General features: G+C 45.3%; 1 pseudogene; it reads left to right on the top strand.

Moving 5' to 3' along the window:
* Positions 1-7461: 7461 nt before the first annotated feature.
* On the top strand, positions 7462-7698 carry LOC148775179 (cytochrome c oxidase subunit FA4 pseudogene; annotated as a pseudogene).
* The last annotated feature ends 11468 nt before the right edge of the window (positions 7699-19166 follow it).

Raw genomic sequence — 19166 nt, forward strand, 5'->3', positions numbered from 1 at the left:
GTGATAGTTACTGGCAGTCTCCTGCCTATAAATATATATAGACTTCCTTGATGGCTCAGATGATAAAGAATTTGCCTGCAATATATATATATCTGATTCACTTTGCTGTACACCTGCCTGAAACTAACACAACATTGTAAATCAACTATATTCCAATTAAAAATAATTTTTTTTAATCCACTTAGTCCACCATCAACTTGCCCACATTTCTTCAGCTTGGCTGTAAGGACTTGAGGCATTTCATCAGATGCTTTGCAGAAATCAAGGCTACATTCCAACTGGAAATTTCATCAAGACTTTATGTCCCAAGGCTCCCTGAAGTAATAAACCAACACCCAACAAGCCCTCCCCCCTCCCTGAGTCTTCTGGTGCTGTTATATCTAACAAGTTGACATGGCCCTGATCAAGGTGCTCCTCCACCCTCCTGAAAACCAAATCAAAAAGGTTGGTGGGGTTTGGAAGCAACAGTGGGCAGTGGGACGAGGTAGTGTGAAGTGTGATGGTTGCTGCCAAGTGGCAGAAATGAGGTTAAAACGGACCCAGAAAGGGGCTGGTGCAGCAGTAAGGAGATACACTCTCCCATTAGCCCAGGGTGGCAGCCTGAAAGATGCACTAGGGCCCCAGGCTCCTCCCTCCAAGCTCTTCCTCCTCCTCTGGAACAGGGCTGCAAACTGAAGCCTATAGGCGTCAGGCCAAGACTCTAAATAGGCAAAGTTGGTCCTGGGGGACGTGATAAATGAATTGCATGCAAAGTATGCCTGGCACATCAGCAGAGCTCCCCAAGTGTTAGTTATTGTTATTATTAAGATCATCATCAGCATTATTATCACTATTATTAGAGAAGCAGTTGTGATTCAACCCCAGACAACCACTGTCCTTCAACAAGGCAGATGTAGTGATGCTAGATTTACCAGTTTGTCAAAAAAGCTGCAAATCTGGAGTTTTGTTAAAAATCTCTCCTTTTTTCCATTTGGCAACTAATGCAATTAGAACAAAAACCAATGGCTGCATGGACCAGACGAAATCAGTCCGTGGGTCATCCTCAGGACTGCATGCTCAGCCCTGGAGATTGCGGCAGAAGCTCTATGCCAGGGATCCTGTGACCTCTGGGGATTAGGAACATGGTTGTGACAGACTTCCAAACCTCCTTGTGTCCCGCACCCCTACACACACACACACACACACACACACACATGACTCCGGAAGCACTCCAGTGACTTTACATGAGCCCTTGAGCCCGACAAGGGGCCAGCTGTCCTTCCCACCTGGCAAGAATCAGTGCAGGGAGAACAGTGGCCAGCCAGGGAAAGAAGGGTTTGCACAGAAGTCTTCAAGGAAGAAGCCCAGAGTCCATACTTGCACACAGCACTGAGGGCTCAGCCTCTGCTTGGCGGAGGCAGCAGAATGAGCCAGCCATGGACCACGAGTGGCTCCCCACTTCTTGGGCCTCTTCTCCCTTGAGCAAAAATGAGCTTGAATCAGATAGGTCCCTTCTGCCTCCCACCCTCTCTGATGCCCTCTTGCCTTAGAATCATGGTTGCAGTGACCACCACTATGAAAGCAGGGTGGCCGTGGTCACGACAGGCATGTCAAAACATGAACAAAAGAAGTGAAGCACAGCTGCAAGGAGGGCCAGAGAACTCCCATACCTGCTTGAAACTGCCAGATCAAAGGGGTGGGGTGATATCCCGCAGTGCCCTGCAGCCGGTCCGTGAACCATGGATGGACTCGGGGGAGCATCTCCCAGGAAGTATGGTTGCCGCTTGTATTAGTAGTTCATACCTTTATATTACTGAGTGGCATTCCATTACAGGAACGTAATTATTTTTTGGGCTTCCCTGGTGGCTCAGAGGTTAAAGCGTCTGCCTCCAATGCGGGAGACATGGGTTCGATCCCTGGGTCGGGAAGATCCCCTGGAGAAGGAAACGGTAACCCACTCCAGTATTCTTGCCTGGAGAATCCCATGGACGGAGAAGCCTGGTAGGCTACAGTCCATGGGGTCGCAAAGAGTCGGACACGACTGAGCGACGGAACGGAATTATTTTTTATTAAGTGCTTCCTAAACACCAGGAGGGCTTCCTTGGTGGCTCAGCGGTAAAGAATCCACCTACCAAAGCTGGAGACGGGGGTTCCATCCCTGGGTCAGGAAGATCCCCTGAAGAAGGAAATGGCAACCCACTCCAGTATTCTTGCCTGGAGAATCCCATGGACAGAGGAGCCTGGCGGGCTATAGTCCATGGGGGTGGCAACGAGTTGGATACAACTTAGCGACTAAACAACAACATACAGCAGGAACTGTACTAGCGAATTCACATACATTATCTCTTTTAGTCCTCACATTGATCTGCAAATAGAATAGGAATCTCCACTTTACAGCTGAGACAAGCAAGGCTCAGAAAAGTAACTTCCCACAGGTCACACAGCTGGTAAGTGGAAGAGTCAGGATTTGAACTTGTCTCCCTCCACTGAGCTATACTGCTTGGGCCATTTCCCCCCTGAGCACCTGGTCTCAGGATGCCTTTGACCTTCCCATCTAGCTCCACCCCTTAGGCTCTGGGGCGCACTGGAAGGGCCGAGAAGCCCTGGCCCTAACTCCTCCCCTGATGGTAAGACTCTGAGTACACTGAGCTCCAGATTTTTTGAGTCCAGATTTTTACTGGACTCAACTTGTTTTGTGCTGAGGTGGAACACTCTCCCCAAGCCTATCAATAGAACGAGGCGGAAGGGTGACCGTGCGGCAGATGGCACGTGTGGGTGGAGCGGCTCCTCTGTCGTGTTTCGCGGTGGTGAGAGACTCCGGCTGTGGACGCCGGCACTTCCCTTCCCCTCCATCCCTCAGCCCACTGCAGCTGAGCATCTTCATTCCCCGTCTGCCTTTTCTGAGTTCCAGGAGATCCCGCAAAGGCCTCTGGGAGTGAGGCTGCAGGTCTAATAAACACAGGAGTCTCAGGCCCCCACCTGAGAATCCTGAGAGGCACCTTCTGCCTCGTGCCCCCAGAAGCCACCCCTCCAAGTGAAGTGAAGTGAAGTCGCTCAGCCGTGTCCGACTCTTTGCGATCCCATGGACTGTAGCCCACCAGGCTCCTCCATCCATGGGATTCTCCAGGCAAGAATATTGGAGTGGGTTGCCATTTCCTTCTCCAAGTTCCCTGCAAAAAGGCAGGAATCACTGCTGCTGGGGCCTGCACTCAGTGACTTACATCCTACCCCTCCTGACTCTTCTGGAAATGAAGTAAAGTTTTAAAACTTGCAAAATTGAACAATGGATTATTTAGAGGTAGGTGTATTTAGTACGATGATAAAGAAGAGCCAAAGAATTGCATACTCAAAATCAGGATGGAAGTCCTGATTAGAATTAGAATGGCTGTTAAAACACGCACTCAGAGAAAAACAAATGTTGGTTATGGAGAAATTGGGACCCTTGTGATTTGCTGGTGAAAATGTAAAATAGTGCAGCCACTGCAGAAAACCATACAGCAATTCCTCAAAATATTAAACGTAGAATAACATTTAATCCAGCAATTCTCAGTTCTGGGTATATACACACAAAAAAGCAGAGACTCAACTATTTGTGTATTAGTGTTCATAACAGCATTATTTACTATAGCTAAAGGTGAAAACAACCCAGACATCCATCAATGGATGAACAGATAAATAAATAGTAAAATGTGATGTCAGCATGCAATAGAATATTATTCAGCCTTTAAAAAGTAGAAAATTATGACACAGGCTACAACAAGATTGAACCTGGATGACATTTTGCTGAGTAAAAGTGAACCAGTCACCAAAGAACAAACATTGTATGAATCTACTTATGTCAAATACCTAGAGTAGCCAAATTTATAGAGAAAGAAAGTAAAACAGTGGTTACCAGGGCTGGGGAAGAGAAGAATGAGGAGGCATTGTTTAACTCAGCTTATTTAGCTGTAGTTTGGGTGCATGAAAAAGTTCTGGAGACGGATACTGGTAAGAGTTGCACAGCAATGTGAATGTTCTTAATGCCACTGAATTGCACATTTAAAAATGATTAGAGTGGAAACTTTTATGTTATGTATATTGTACCACATTACAAAACAAAAAAACAAAAGACAAGATGGTGACCACTACAGGAGGAGAAAAAAGAAAGGGCTAGAACTGTACCAAGAGTGAGTACCCAGGTACTCAGACTATTATACTTGTTTAGTACATTGTCTGTATCCAGCCTGCCTATACACACCTATATACATTGCCTATATATGCCTGCTTCCTCTGCAACCACACATGTATACTATGTACCTTATTTCACAGGTTCTAAAGCACACATCTTAAAATTTTTAATCTCTCTGAAATTGAAGTACATCTCACAATCAATGTGGTAAGAAAAATATCCTTGTGCCTTACTTTACATGATAGGTTGTTATCTTTCTCTGTGGTGTATAAAACAATAATGCTTCTGGGACTTCCCTGGATGTCCAGTGGTTAAGACTCCATGCTTCTACTTCAGGGGGCGTGAGTTCAATCCCAGGTCAGGGAACTAAGATCCTGTCCAGGGAACTGAGATCCTGCATGTGACACAGCACGATCAATTAAAAAAAAAAAAAGATACTTCTGATGATGGTGCCTAAGAGTAGATGAAATACAGGGTATGTAAGCAAAAATATTTCATAATAAATTTTTATTTATTTTTTATTGAAGTATAGTTGATTTACGATGTGGATGTGTCAATTTCAGGTGTACAACAAAGTGATTGAGATATATATGCATATGTGTATATTCTTTTCCATTATAGTTTATTACCAGATATTGAATATAGTTGCCTGTACTATACAGTAGGTCCTTGTATCTGCTAATCCCAAACTCCTGATTTATTCTTAATCAATCACCTTTCCCCTTTGGTATCCATAAATCTATTTTCTATCTCTGTAAGTCTGTTTCTGTTTTGTAAACAGGTTCATCTGTATCATACTTTAGATTCCACATGTAAGTGATATCATATGATATTTGTTTTTTTCTGCCTGACTTACTTTACTTAGTATGATAATCTCTAGATCCATCAATGTTGCTGCATTTGGCAATGTTTCATTTTTTATGGCATATATAAGTATATATTTATCACATCTTCTTTATCCATTCATCTATTGATGAACATGATAGCTTATGGTGAATGGTGTTGGATTCGTGATCTCCAAAGATTTAGCTTCGGGACCAGGGACCAGGCTTGATCACTCAAGAGCTTTTGTGTATCAGAATTTTATTAAACTATGAAAAGGAACAGAGACATAGACATCAGAAGGGGACAGAGAGTGCCCCCCTGCTAGTCTTTAGCAAGCTGTTTTATGTCTGTTAGAAAGCTATTAATCAGATAAGAGAGACACCTCAAGGCTGACAGAGTTTCATCAGGCCCCTCTCCCATAATATGTATTTTTGAGATAGGATGGCACAAGGTGTGTCATCCACCAGCCATAAAACAATTGATATGAATACTGGTTTGTTAAGCTATTATCAGCCCAAGGTTTGAGAAAAAAAAAAAGTTAGTCTTAGGTGGAACCGTTTTGAAGAAAGACAAATTCCAAAGCAAATACATAGTTTCATTAACATAGCTTAAGAAAGGCATTTCCATAGAGAAACCTCCTTTTAATTTTGTATGGAGAAGGAAAAAAAAAATCTGACACTTGTAGTTTGTTTCCTCCTGCCGCTTAAGGGAGAGATAAAAAATGTATGATATTTGCAGCCTATTTCCTCCGTTTGGAGATCCCTAGCCTTCCTGCCTGTTACCCTCTCAAACACTTGGGTTGCTTCCACATCTTGGCTGTTGTAAACAGTGCTGATATGAACACTGAGGTACATGTATCTAAGTAGAGTTTTCTCCAGATACAGACCCAGAAGTGGGAATGCTGGATCATATGGTAACTCTCTATTTTAAGTGTTTTAAGGAACCTCCGTACTGTTTTCCATAGTGGCTGCACCAGTAGTGTAGAAGAGTTCCCTTTTCTCCGCACCCTTTCCAGTATTTATTATTTGTAGACATTTTGATGATGGCCATTCTGATCAGTGTGAGGTAATACCTCATTGTAGTTTTGATTTGCATTTCTCTAATGATGATGTTGAGCATCTTTTCATGTGCCTACTGGCCATCTGTATGTCTTCTCTGGAGAAATGTCTATTTAGGTCTTCTGCCCATTTTTTTGATTGGCTTGTTCTGTTTTTTGATATTCAGTTATATGAGCATAGCATGTTTTAAAATAGCATCTCTGCCAACGTATAATTCACATACAATACATTCATCTATTTGAAGTATACAATTCATTGGTATATTCACAGAGATATGCAATCACACAATTTACAGTCTTTTATGACTGATATTTTTCACTTAGAATGTTTTCAAGTTTCTTCTGTGTTGTAGCATTATACACTGAATTTTTAAATTTTCCATTCATCCCTCAACTCACTGGAATCTGGCTTCTAAATCTATCACTTTATTAAAATGTCTTGTGTTGGTTACAAGTGACTCCTCATTAAACAGTCTAGCAGCCATTTCTCAGGCTTCACTTTGACCTCATTCAGCACAAACATGGGTTGCGTGTTAACTAAACGCCAGTTTCCATGGGCATCGCTCACCTCCTTCTCCCTGACATGCCGCTTCCTTAGATTCCACACCTCATGCTCATTCTCCTGTTTCCCTGTCTGGGCTCTCTCTGTCTGCTTCTTTCATTCTCCCTTCCCCTCTCCAGGGCGTGTTGTTGGCATTTGTCCCCTTCTCTGACATTCTTCCAGTGGTATCAGCAGACTGGTGTCCTCCACAATTAAGCCCTCAATCTGATAGAACATAATCAGATTGTGACTTAGATAACATCACCAACTCAATGGACGTGAATTTGGGCAAACTCTGGGAGACAGTGGAGGACAGAAGAACCTGGTGTGTTGCAATCCATGGGCACAAAGAGTCAGACACAATTTTGCAACTGAACAACAATGATAAATCTTCAACTCCAACCTCTGTTTCTCCAACCGTCTGCTAGACCTTTCCTCCGGGGTATTGCACAGGTACCTGACATGCCACACTGTGTGGACTCTCTCTTCTGCATAGCTCAGCACTTCTCTTAAGTCACTTAAATTCTGCCATGTACGCTTTCATTCAACCGAAGTTATTGACTCCACTAGATGATTGGTCTTCCCTCACGGCTAAGTTGGTAAAGAATCTGCCTGCAATGCAGGAGACCCCAGTTTGATTCCTGGGTTGAGAAGATCTGATGGAGAAGGAAAAGGCTACCCACTCCAGTATTCTTGGGCTTCCCTTGTGGCTCAGCTGGTAAAGAATGCACCTGCAATGTGGGAGACCTGGGTTCGACCCCTGGGTTGAGAAGATCCCCTGGAGAAGGGGAAGGCTACCCACTCCAGTATTCTGGCCTGGGGAATTCCAAGGACTGTAAATTCCATGGGGTCACAAAGAGTCGGACACGACTGAGCGACTTTCACTTTCAGATGATTGGTCAGGCCAAATAGCATCCTCGTTTGATTCCCGTTCTCGTATTTACTGGAGCAGGAGATACTGGAGCAGCAGCAGATGTCCTGCACCTGGCATTGCTCAATCCAGATGTCAGTTGGGACAGAAAGAATAATCCAGAACCCTGGGACAAACTGGGTCCCAATGATCAATACAAGTTTCACCCAATGAATGTAGATTACAGCAACCTGAAGAAAGAAGGTCCAGATTCCTAAATGAAATGTTTCACTATAAAGCTGCTTAGAATGAAGTTCTTCCAGAAGCTATCTGCACAATTTATTGCTTAGCCAGGAAATATATCCCCTTAAGTTCACAAAATCATGTTGGTGTATTGTGTTGGGGTTTACACTGATTAATAAATAATCTGAAATTTTTTTAGAAAGGTTATTGAGAATCTGCTAGCTGTTGACGTACTAAAGACTTGGTAGAAAAGAAATCAAAGTCCCTTCTCTCCAACAGCATCCCTTCTCTCCAACAGCATCCCTTCTCTCCAAGAGCTTCCCTTCTAGTGAGAGAGCCAGAGGGGTCAATGCGAGCCTGCAATATGGCAGGTGGTGATGAGTTTCTTAAAACAATTAGAGCCAGGATAGGAGGATCAATGGACTTCCCAGGTGGCACTAGTGGTAAAGAGCCTGCCTACCAATGCGGAGACACAGGTTCAATTCCTGGGTTGGGAAGATCCCCTGGAGGAGGGCATGACAACACACTCCAATCTTCTTGCCTGGAGAATCCCATGGACAGAGAAGCCTGGAGGGCTGCAGTCTATAGGGTTGCAAGGAGTCAGACATGACTGAATCGACTTAGCACGCATGCATGTATACAAGAGGATCAAAAATGACAGTGAGGGACTTCCCTGGTAGTCCAGTGGTTAAGAATCCAACTTCCAGTGCAGGGGATGCAGGTTCTTTCTATCCCTGATTGGGGAAATAAGATTCCACATGCCATGGGGCAACTAGGTCCATGCGATGAAACTAGAGAAGCCCCTTCACCCCACAAGGAAGACCCCCCACAGCCAAATTTTTTTTTTTAAGTGACAGCCAGGATGTGCTGCTTATGCTCTGTTTGCTGCCCCTTCCTCCCATACAATTCCTGCACCATCCTCCCTCCCAGCCCTGTTCCATGCCCCAGGGACTGGCCCATAGGGTTTCTTTCACCCAAGCTCCCCCACCCTCTGCCTTCCTGTTGGCTTAGGCAGAAAAAGGAGATGAGAAAGCAGGAGACAGTGGAGTGCTAGCAAATGTTTATCCGCCAGCTCACCAAAGAAAAACATCCTGATTTGTAGCATTTGCTCATTTCTGTGGTGCAAATACTCCACCTTGAGAGATTTCAAACTAGCTTAATATTAGAGCTTAAAAGAGCTGAATACAGTGGGCCCTGAAATATTAACTGGATTCAACACACCATTGATGGGAGAAGAGGGACGTGTGAGAGCATCTTCTTAGCTTCTTCTTGTCCTCAACCCTGGCAGGGGCAGCTCAGGACAACAGTGCCTCTCGGGCCACTCTAGCTTCAGTGAGATGCTGATACTCTCATTCCTTCCTACCACCGCTTCAGGCCTGGGATTGGGAACTGCTTCTCAGTGATGCTTGTCCCTGGGTGCCTCATTGTCACTAGTTAGTTTCCTTTCCCTGCTCCTAACTCTTCATTAATGCTCTTCAAAATCCCTATGGAATGTACCTCCTGTTTCCCAGGCTACCCAGACTCATACAGGGGAGTTGCCTTTTTTCATAGAGCGCACAGGAAGGTTTTTCTGATCAAGCACGGAATGAGGGAGTAGGAAGCAATCTGTGTGTTGGTCCTGCTGCCCCTCTCCAGTTTCCCCACCCCATGCCTGGTAGCCATCTCTCTTGTATTTGATTTCCTGCAGTGCCAATGCTAGTTCTTTGCATGTATCCAAAACACATGTGTTGACTCATATGCATTCAGGGCCATCTATTGCTTTTCTTCTGCTCTCTACAAAGTGTTCCCTCGTTCTGATGAATTTCACTAATGCTCTTTCATTCTTCCTTTGAATCTTTCTTGGGTCCATGCCCAGTGAGCCAGTGCTAACAGAAGCTGGTAAAAAATCCTCCTACAAAAATTACAGTCCTCAAAAGAGAAAAACAAAAAACCCCACCAGAGTCCTCTCACAAAGATCGCTGGATTTGAGGCCAGAGTAGATAATTTACATAGATTGAGAATATGTATTCAAAATCCATTAGATCTAAGCCTATGAAATAGAAATCAGCCTAATTTGCTACAATTGTACTTAAATGCAACATGAAGGCCAAATGGTAAAACAGCATTCTGAAGTCACACCACTCTGTACAGCAAATACCTCCTATGTTCATGCTGCCTGGTGGGCCCGGGTCTGAGAACATTCCTGCTGTGGTTCTGCCCACCTCCCCTCACCGCTGGCCGTTAATAACCCCCTGTGCCAAGGCAGGCTGGCTGCATGAGGCTGGGGGTGTCCCCACCCCCTCCACCCACCGGGTGGGCCCCTTGAGTCTGGTCATCCAGCCTATTGCAGAGACAGTCAGCTTGGTAGGGAGAATGGACTCTTTACAAAGGAGATTAGGGTTAGGGCTGGGATGTGGGTTGAAGTTCATGATGGTTAATTTTATGTGTTAACTTGGCTGGGTAGTGGTGCCTAGGAATGTGGTCAGACATTACCCTGAATGTTTTTGCATGAGATTTACCTTTAAATCAGGGGTTTTTAGTAAAACAGATCGCCCTCCATAATGTGGGTGTATGGTATCATATGTGCATTGTGCTTAGTCACTAACTCGTGTCCCACTCTCTGCAGCCTCATGGAACTATAGCCCGCCAGGCTCCTCTGCCCATGAGATTCTCCAGGCAAAAGTATTGGAGTAGGGTGTCATTTCCTACTTCAGAGGATCTTCCTGACCCAGGGATCGATCCAGGGATCAAAGCCACATTTCTCCTGCATTGTCAGGCAGATTCTTTACCACTGGGCTACCTGGGAAGCACCAGCGTGGATGGGGCTCATCTAATCAGTCTGTCCAAAACAAGACTGACCTCACCTGAGCCAGAGAGAATTCTGCCAACAGACAGCCTTTGAACTTGAGCTGCAACATCAGCTCTTCCTGGGTCTGCATCCTGCCAATGTTGGACTTGCCAACCTCCATAATCATGTGAGCAATTCCTGAAAATTTCTTTGTATATACACACTCAAATCGGCTGTTTCTCTGGAGAACCTAATACAAGGTTAGAGTTGTGATTGGGTTTCAGGTTAAAATTAAGGTTAATATTAGGGCAGGGTTAGAGTTAAGGTTGAGATTAGGGTTAAGAGGAAGATGGGGTTAGAGTTGGAGTTCAGGTTGAGTTTGAGATGGGGTAGGGTTAGCATGAAGGATTCGCTTAGGATTCAGGTCAGAGTAGGAATAGGGTTAGGGTTGGGTTGAAGTTAGTATTAGAAGTAGGGTTAAGTTTAGGATAGGACTTAAGTCAGTTAACATTAAGTTTAGTTTTTAAACAATGGCTGGGGTTAAGGAAACTTAAGCTGTGAAATGGGGCTTAACAACTGATGATACATCCTGTTACCTTGGACTGCCTAGCTCAAGACTGCTTTTGTAGTAAGAGAGAAATAAAATTTCTGAACCCCTATTATTTTCTATACAGTAAATCCCCTTCACCTTCAAGTTTTGAACTTTCAAAGATATGAATATGCACTCTGTCAATGTCAATGTGAGTGAAATTGCACCTTGATCCCCTGCAGAAGGAAATATATAGCAACCCACTCCAGTATTTTTGCCTGGAAAATCCCATGGACAGAGGAACCTGGTGGGCTACAAAGAGTCGGACAAGACTTAGCAACTGAACAAAAACAACAATTCCAATTGTGTTAGTTGGGTACCTTGGCTCACTTTGCTGGACTTAAGAACACGCTGTCTTGGAGCAGAACTCACTCATATGTAGGGATTCACTGTATTATTGTTTTATGCAGGTGAACCAGACCTTGCCTAACACAGCCTGCCCCAGAATGGGGTTATCTACTTTCCTAGATGCATGCCAAGCACCCATGCCTCTGCCATCAGCATACTGAGATCACAGTCCTGCGAGTACTTGTCCATGTCTTCTTGTCTGTATTCCTGTGTGACGATGAGGTACAGGAGTTCAAGTTCCCAGCATGTGTATAGAGCCTAGGTCAGTACCCTGCAAAGGAAATTTAGTGCTCCCATCTTTATTATTAACCATGGAATCCTGGCCTCTTTGGCCATATGTCTGGCCTCAAGCACCTCTATACAGGAAGTCTAGAGGACCGGACTGCCCTCTGCCCATGCACTACGTCTGCAGAGGGCTGACCAGGCAGGATGGAAACAACAGTATGGGCAAATTCTGCCCATGACATGGACTCCTTCTAAATGCAGTGACCGATTACTTGACATGGGCAAGCCCCTGAGAAGCTACTGAGACAAGAGGCAAGCTGGACAGACTTCCTGCAGCGCTGGGATTGAGAGTAAAATGCCTCATTTTTGGGTGGCTGGCTGAGGACTGTATGCCCAAGCAGTGTTCACACTCTGATTCCCAACTGCTTGTTCAGAGATAGTAAATAAGAATAGTGATTATCCTGATTCTTCTTATCACTGAGGCTTACAATATGACAGACTCTATTCTAAATGCTGGATCCGGATAATCTCATCTAATTCTTACAGTAGCCCAACAAAGTAGATAACATTTTCCCTCTTTTACAGATGAGAAGCAGAGGCATAGAGACGTTAAATAATGTGCTTGAGGTCTCAGAGCTGGTAGGTGGTACAGTTGGGATCAGAACTCAAGAGAGTCTGAGGCCGCACCCCATGCGCTTAAGCACCACGCTCCACTTTCCTCCTAAACAGCCCACTCATTCAGCAAATAATAATAGCTACTGTCTATTGAGCACTTTCTGTGAGTCCAAAATGAGTCCTTTTAAAAAGTTTTTATTTATTTATTTTCTGTTTGGCTGCACTGGGTCTTCGTTGCTGCACAGGCTTTTCTCTAGTTGTGGAGAGCGGGGAGTTACTCCCTAGCTGTGGGGCGTGGGCTTCTCATTGCGGGGGCGTCTCTTGCTGCGGGACACGGGCTCGAGGGCGCCCAGGCTTCAGTAGTTGTGGCTCCTGGGCTCCATAGTCGTCGTGCACCAGTTTAGTGGCCCCACAGCATATGGGATCTTCCCAACCCAGGGATCGAACCCATGTCCCCTGCATCAGCAGGTGGGTTCCCACCTGACCACCAGGGAAGTTCAGGGGACATTTTCGGCTTTCACCACTGTGGAGGGGTTCTCTAGCACTGACTATGTAAAGCTTAGGGGTGCTGCTGAACATCCGGGAATGCCCAGCACTGCCCCCTCAATACAGAATTAACTGGCCCAAAATGTTAACAGTGCCCAGGTTGAGAAGCTCTGCTCTACCCTAAGTGATTTAAATTTTCAAATTTATTTCTCACAATAATCCTGTGAGACTGTTACTGTTTTTCCCATTTTGCAGGTGAAAAACTAAGATTTATACTGAGAGTCAGTAACTTACCCAAAGTCACATAGCCAGTAGATGGGGAGATAATGCAAACCAAGATCTATTGGATTCCTAAACATTTCCTGTGTCCAGGCACTGTGCTCTTTGATTTACATACTGTACAAAGTTTCCTATGGCTAGGTGGCCCTCGTGGTAAAGAATCTGCCCCGCAAATGCAGGAGATACAAGAGACAAGGGTTCAGTCTCTGGATCGGGAAGATCCCATGGAGGAGGGCATGGCAACCCACTCCAGTATTCTTGCCTGGAGAATCCCATGGACAGAGGAGCCTGGCAGGCTACAGTCTATAGGGTTGAAAAGAATTGGACACAACTGAAGAGACTTTGCATGCACAAGCATACCTCACCATAGAAAATAGACAGATGGCAAAGGAGAGTATTAAAAGATGTTCTACCTCACATGCCATCAAGGAAGTATAAATTAAACCAATAATGGGACAGCACTACACACCTATTAGAAGGGCCAATATCTGAAACTCTGACAACACCAAATGCTGGTGAGAATATAAAAACAACAGGAATGATCTCATTCATCGCTGGTGGAAATGCAAAGTGGTACAGCCACTTTGGAAGACGGCTTGGCAGCTTCTTACAAAACTAAACATACTCTTACCATATGATCTAGCAATTGCACTCCTTGGTATTTACCCAAATGAGTTGAAAACTTATGCCCATACAAAAACTTGCACATTGTTTATAGCACTGTAAAACTGCTTTATTTATAATTGTCAAAACCTGGAAGCAACAAAGATGCCCTTCAGCAGGCGAATGCATAAATAAACATCCAGAGAATGGAATATTATTCAACACTTAAAAAAAAGGGGCTATCGAGCTGTGAAAGGACACAAAGGAACTTTAACGAGCCAATCTGAAAAGGCTACATGCTATATGATTCGAACTCACTGACATTCTGGGAAAGGCAAAACTGTGGAGACAGTAAGACCAGTAGTGGTCAGGGGTTAGGAGCAGTAAGAGACAGAGTACAGAGAATTTTTAGGGCAGTGAAAATAGTCTTTATGATGCCATACAGATGGGTGTCTGTCACTATACATTGGTTCAAACCCATAGGATATACAAAACCAAGACTGAACCTTAATGTAAACTATGGACTTTGGGTCACGATGATGTGTCTATGTAGGTCCAACAGTTGTTTGCAACAAATGTACCACTCTGCGGGGGATATTGACAAAGAGGTGGGAGGTGGCTAAGCCTATGGGGCAGCAGACATATATGGGAACTCTCTGTACCTTTCTCTCATTTTGCTGTGCACCTAAAACTGCTCTTAAAGAAAAAAAAAATTAAGCCCTTCTTAAAACACACGCACAGGTAACCTAGGAACTTCTCTGGTGTTCCTGAGACCCTTTCACGTGTTCATTCATGGGCCAATGTTAGCTGAGAATCTAGCACTATGGAGAGCAGCGGGGAGCAAAACCATCCCTAGTCCCTGCTTTGATGCTCCTCATGCGCAGGTGGGAGTAGACCCTGCACAATGAGAAGCAGGAAGGAAAGGAAGGTGGCTCTATGAGAATCGTGGCCCCCAGAGCTGAGCTTCCTTTAAGACTTAGTCATAGCACCACTGATTCCACAGGCTCCCATGCAAGTCACTCTCTGAAGTCCAGGGATCTGGCAAGTCAGCACCCCTACATCCTCCCATAACTGCAGTGAATCAGAGCTCTCTCATCCAACACACTCAACCCTGGAAGCCAGTGTGTTAATCAAAACAGTCAAAGAGTGAAATTACTTAAAATGAATTGTCCTTAAACATTTTATTTTTATGTAAATCACGAAAATATTCCTCCTTTTTTTTTTTTACCATGGAGTCAAGGCAGTGTTTGTAGATCTGCCTTTGAGAGTTCTGAGTCTTCTTTCCCACAGGAAACATATCTGTAATTCATCCCTGAGGATTTCCAGTCTCCACTTCTTTAAAGTGAGGGGAAGTGGTAAAGATGCTTGTGAGGCTATCTGAGTTCAGAATCCTGGCTCTTCAATATCTTTCCCCCTATCTTTTTTCTCATCTCCATCTAAAATTGTTTCATATGATTTGCCTTTATTAAATCCTTTCAAAGCATTTAGGTTAATTTTCCAAGAAAATCTTTTGCACTTAGGTTTTATCAGTTTACATAATAATCAGATTCCATAATTATGTGGTTCTGGAGAAGACTCTTGAGAGTCCCTTGGACTGCAAGGAGATCAAAACCAGTCAATCCTAAAGGAAATCAATTCTGAATATTCATTGAAAGGACTGATACTGAAACTAAAGCTCCAATACTTTGGCCAACTGATGTGAAGAGACAACTCATTCGAAAAGACCCTGATGCTGAGAAAGATTGAGGGCAGGAGGAGAAGGGGACAACAGAGGATGAGATGGTTGGATGGCATCACTGATTCAATGGACATGAATTTGAGTTTGAGCAAACTCTGGGAGACTGTGAAGGACAGGGAAGGCCGGTGTACTGCAGTTCATGAGGTTGCAAAGAGTAGGACAGGACTTAGTGATTGAAAAAAAGCAAAGTGCCACAACAAGTCACAATCAGGTTTGGGCACAACTAATCCTGAGTAAAATTACATGTCAACTATGAAAGGGTTGCCGGAAGGCCTTTACAGGGCCTGAAAGTGGGCTCTTGCCTAATACTTGGAAATGAAATATCCAAGGAGACATATGTGCTGACAAAACAAGAGAATTTATTGGGAAGGGGCGTCTGGGTGGGGAGCAGCAGGATAAGGGAACCCACAAGAACTGCTCTGCCGCATGACTTGCTGTCTCGGTGACGGGATTAGCTTCTGAATTGTCTCTGGTTGATCATTCTGGTTCAAGGTCCTTCCTGGTGGTGCACCCATTGCTTGGCCAAGATGGATTCCAGCAAGAAGGATTCTGGGAGGACAGATGAGCTGGCATCTCCTTTTGACCTTTTCTGAATTCTTCGAGTTGATGGTGGCTTGTTAGTTCCATGGACCTCCTATGGTAAGACAACTCTGGCAAATAGTTAGTGGTGCCTGGCCAGGGTGGATGGTTTCAGTCAGCAGTTCCCCTCACAGAAGCAAAACTGTGCAGGGTGCTGATGGTGTGTGGGTGACTACATTTTACAGAGGGTATGGAGAGTGATGGTCAGTTGGGTGGGTGGACTAAGCAGAGGATGTACAAAGGCCCTGTACAAATCCTCACCTTGGAAGCATACCTGAGGCAGTTGTGGGATCCAGACAGTGTAGCTGGGGCATTAGGGCCCACAGGCTGGGGGCCCTACAGAAGGCTCTCCCAGGGCTGTATTGTGTTTCAGAGGCTGGGGGTTAACTAGAATGGATAAAAATCAGGAGACCAGAGTTGGTGGGAGGGAAGTGAAAAAGAATGCCCTCCTGCAGCTATCACTTGAGCCTCCAAATGTTCCACTGGTAGACTCCCCTGGTGGCTCAGTGGTAAAGAAATCGCCTGCCGATGCAGGAGACATGGGTTCAATCCCTGGTATGGGAAGATCCCACAGGCCTCAGAGCAACTAAATCCCTGTGCCACAACTATTGAGCCTGTGCCTTAGAGCCAGGAGCTGAAACTGCTGAAGTCCTTGTGCCCTGGAGCCCATGCTCTGAAACAAGAGAAGTCATCGCAATGAAAAGCTTTTGCACCACTAGAGAGTAGCCCCCACTCGCCACAACTAGAGAAAGGCCCACAAAAGCAACAAAGACCCAGCACAGTTTTCCAGGCAAGAACACTGGAGTGGGTTGCCATTTTCCCCTCCAGGGGATCTGTCTGACTCAGGGATGTATCCCGAATCTCTGGGTCTCCTGCTTTGGCAGACAGATTCTTTGCCACTGTGCCAGCTGGAAAACTCAAAACTGATCCAGCACAGCCACAGAAAAAATAAATTATAAAATTATTTTTTTTAAATGTCCACTGGCAACTCTCAAGATGATCAAAACTAAATTACTGAGGGCTTGTTCTTTGTCTTTGCAACCTGCTCTAACCATGGAAGAAAAAGTCACTTACTGCCCATCTCTCAGGGAAAAAAAAAATTCCCCTGCTGCACCCCCACTGCTAGGCAGAGAGAAGACTGCTCTTGCTTTGTACCTCTAGCTCGCTGCTGTTCAGGCCGGTTGCACGTGCAAAGAGCCTCAGATCAGGAGAGTCCAAAGAGCTGGAATGAAGTCACAGCCCCACCACTTCTGAGCCAGGAAACTGGGCTGATCCCTCCCATCTGTTTACAAGAGAGGGATCACACTTCACCCAGGGAGCCCCAAGGGTGGAGATCACCAGCCCTATCTCCCTCAAGTCTCAACAGCAGGGAGCATCCCCCAGGTTGGGCTGAAGTTAGTTGGGGGTGTCCCTGTCTCTCCAATGGCAGGATCAATGGGTGCCTCTGTTTCACTCTAAGGACAATCAGTCAGCATGTTGTTTTTATATTGGTGTCAACACAGGCTTAGTATGGAATGGATTGAGAAATCTCCAGATGATTTAAGATGATACCAGACTTCCGAGAGATTTCAAAGCTGCACACGGGCCACATGTAGCTACACCACAGACCCCTGAGAACAAATCGCCATCCTCTGTTGTCCCGTGCTTGGGCTGTTAGGGGCACATCCTGGGGAATGGCTGAGACAAGCTGCATCACATGGATATACCCAGCAAACCACTAAGTGCTAAACAAACAGAAAGGTAACTCTTATTTGTATTCTTTTATTGTGTGTTCATCGAGGGTTCCCAGTTAGACTACAAGTTCTCAAGATCAGGAATGATCCATTTTTTTCCCTCAAACTCGGTCTCCCTTTCTTCCCTCTCTGCCCGGCGCTGAGCACACCGCAGGGCTCCCTGAGTACAGGGGCAGTGAGGGCAATGAGGAGACCACCAGTTGAAATCAAAGGCGCCTGAGTTTGAATAAATTCCCACAGAAATTAGGGAATCCTCACTGAACCCCCTCCCCAAGCCCCAGAGAAAGCCCTGGGATGGCTAACTGAAATCATTATCCTCCATGAAAGGTCTAACCCAAGACTTGCTGAGGTGCAGAAGGAATCTGAGAGGGGGCCAAAGAAAGCCCAGAGAGGCCCCGGGAGAGGAGGCAGACAGGAAGAGAGAGGTTAAGTCAGTCTGCAGAAAGAGAAGGAAAAATATCCACTTGCCCTTCAAGGGTGGGCTGTGGTGGAGGCCTTGTGTGTGGAGGGGTGAGGGTGGTGCGGGGAGAGGATGCAGGGACAGGGGTTGGTCTATACCCTGCCCTGGAGAGCAGCTGTTGGAATCTGAGGGATAAGAGGTGTGTATCCCTGCAGGTCCCCCAGGGCTGCAGAGGATGAACATGGTCATGCAGTGGGCGTGACCAACATGTCCAGGGAGGAGCTGAGGCCACGCTGTCAGAGGAAAGTGATGCAGAACAGCGGTGTTTATTCCGTGGAGCAATTAAGCCTGGGCGCCACAATTACTGAGCCAGAGCTCTAGAGCCCACGAGCTGCAACCACTGAAGCCCACATACTCCAGGGCCCCCAAGCCACAATTAATGAGCCCTTGTGTGCAACTACTGAAGCCCGTGTGCCTAGAGCTTGTGCTCCCCAAAAAGAGAAGCCATTGCAACGAGAAGCCTACGCACTGCAACTAGAGAGGAGCCACCCACCCCCTCCGCAACTAGAGAAAATCCTTACAGCGCAATGAAAGATCCAATGCAGCCAAAAAAAATAAGTAAATATAAACAAAGCATTATATACATGTCCAAAATTAAAAAAAAAAAGATTAAAATAAAAAAAGAACACCTGTGTTTGAGGGCCATTGATCCAGATCAGCAAGAGTTGCTATGACATATGGATAACTGTGTCTGTATAGTGACCACAAGCCACTCCTCTTGACAGCCACAGGCTTAGAAGGAAAGGAGAGGTGGGGGATGGACAGAACTCCTGTGAGGAGGAGAATCTTTTGTCCCCAGGACAGGGCGGGTGATGTGAGAGGGAGCAGGCGTTTAGCACTGGGAACTATACTCAGTGTCTTGTAACAAACACAGTGGAAAAGAATATGAAAAAGAAAAAAATTTATATATATACATATATATGTAACTGAGTCACTCTGTTATATCCATGAAACTAACACAACACTGTAAAGAAAGAAAGAGGAAGAAAGGGACAAGTCAACCCTCAAATCATCTTCCCTCCAGCCTGTAGCCAGCTGTGGACCCACTTAAGGGGACAAAAGGAAAAAAGGCTACAGCAGC

Source organism: Moschus berezovskii, chromosome 17 (genome assembly GCF_049115385.1).
Source record: "Moschus berezovskii isolate FMDL1 chromosome 17, NW_MosBer_1.0, whole genome shotgun sequence".
Classification (NCBI taxonomy): Eukaryota; Metazoa; Chordata; class Mammalia; order Artiodactyla; family Moschidae; genus Moschus; species Moschus berezovskii.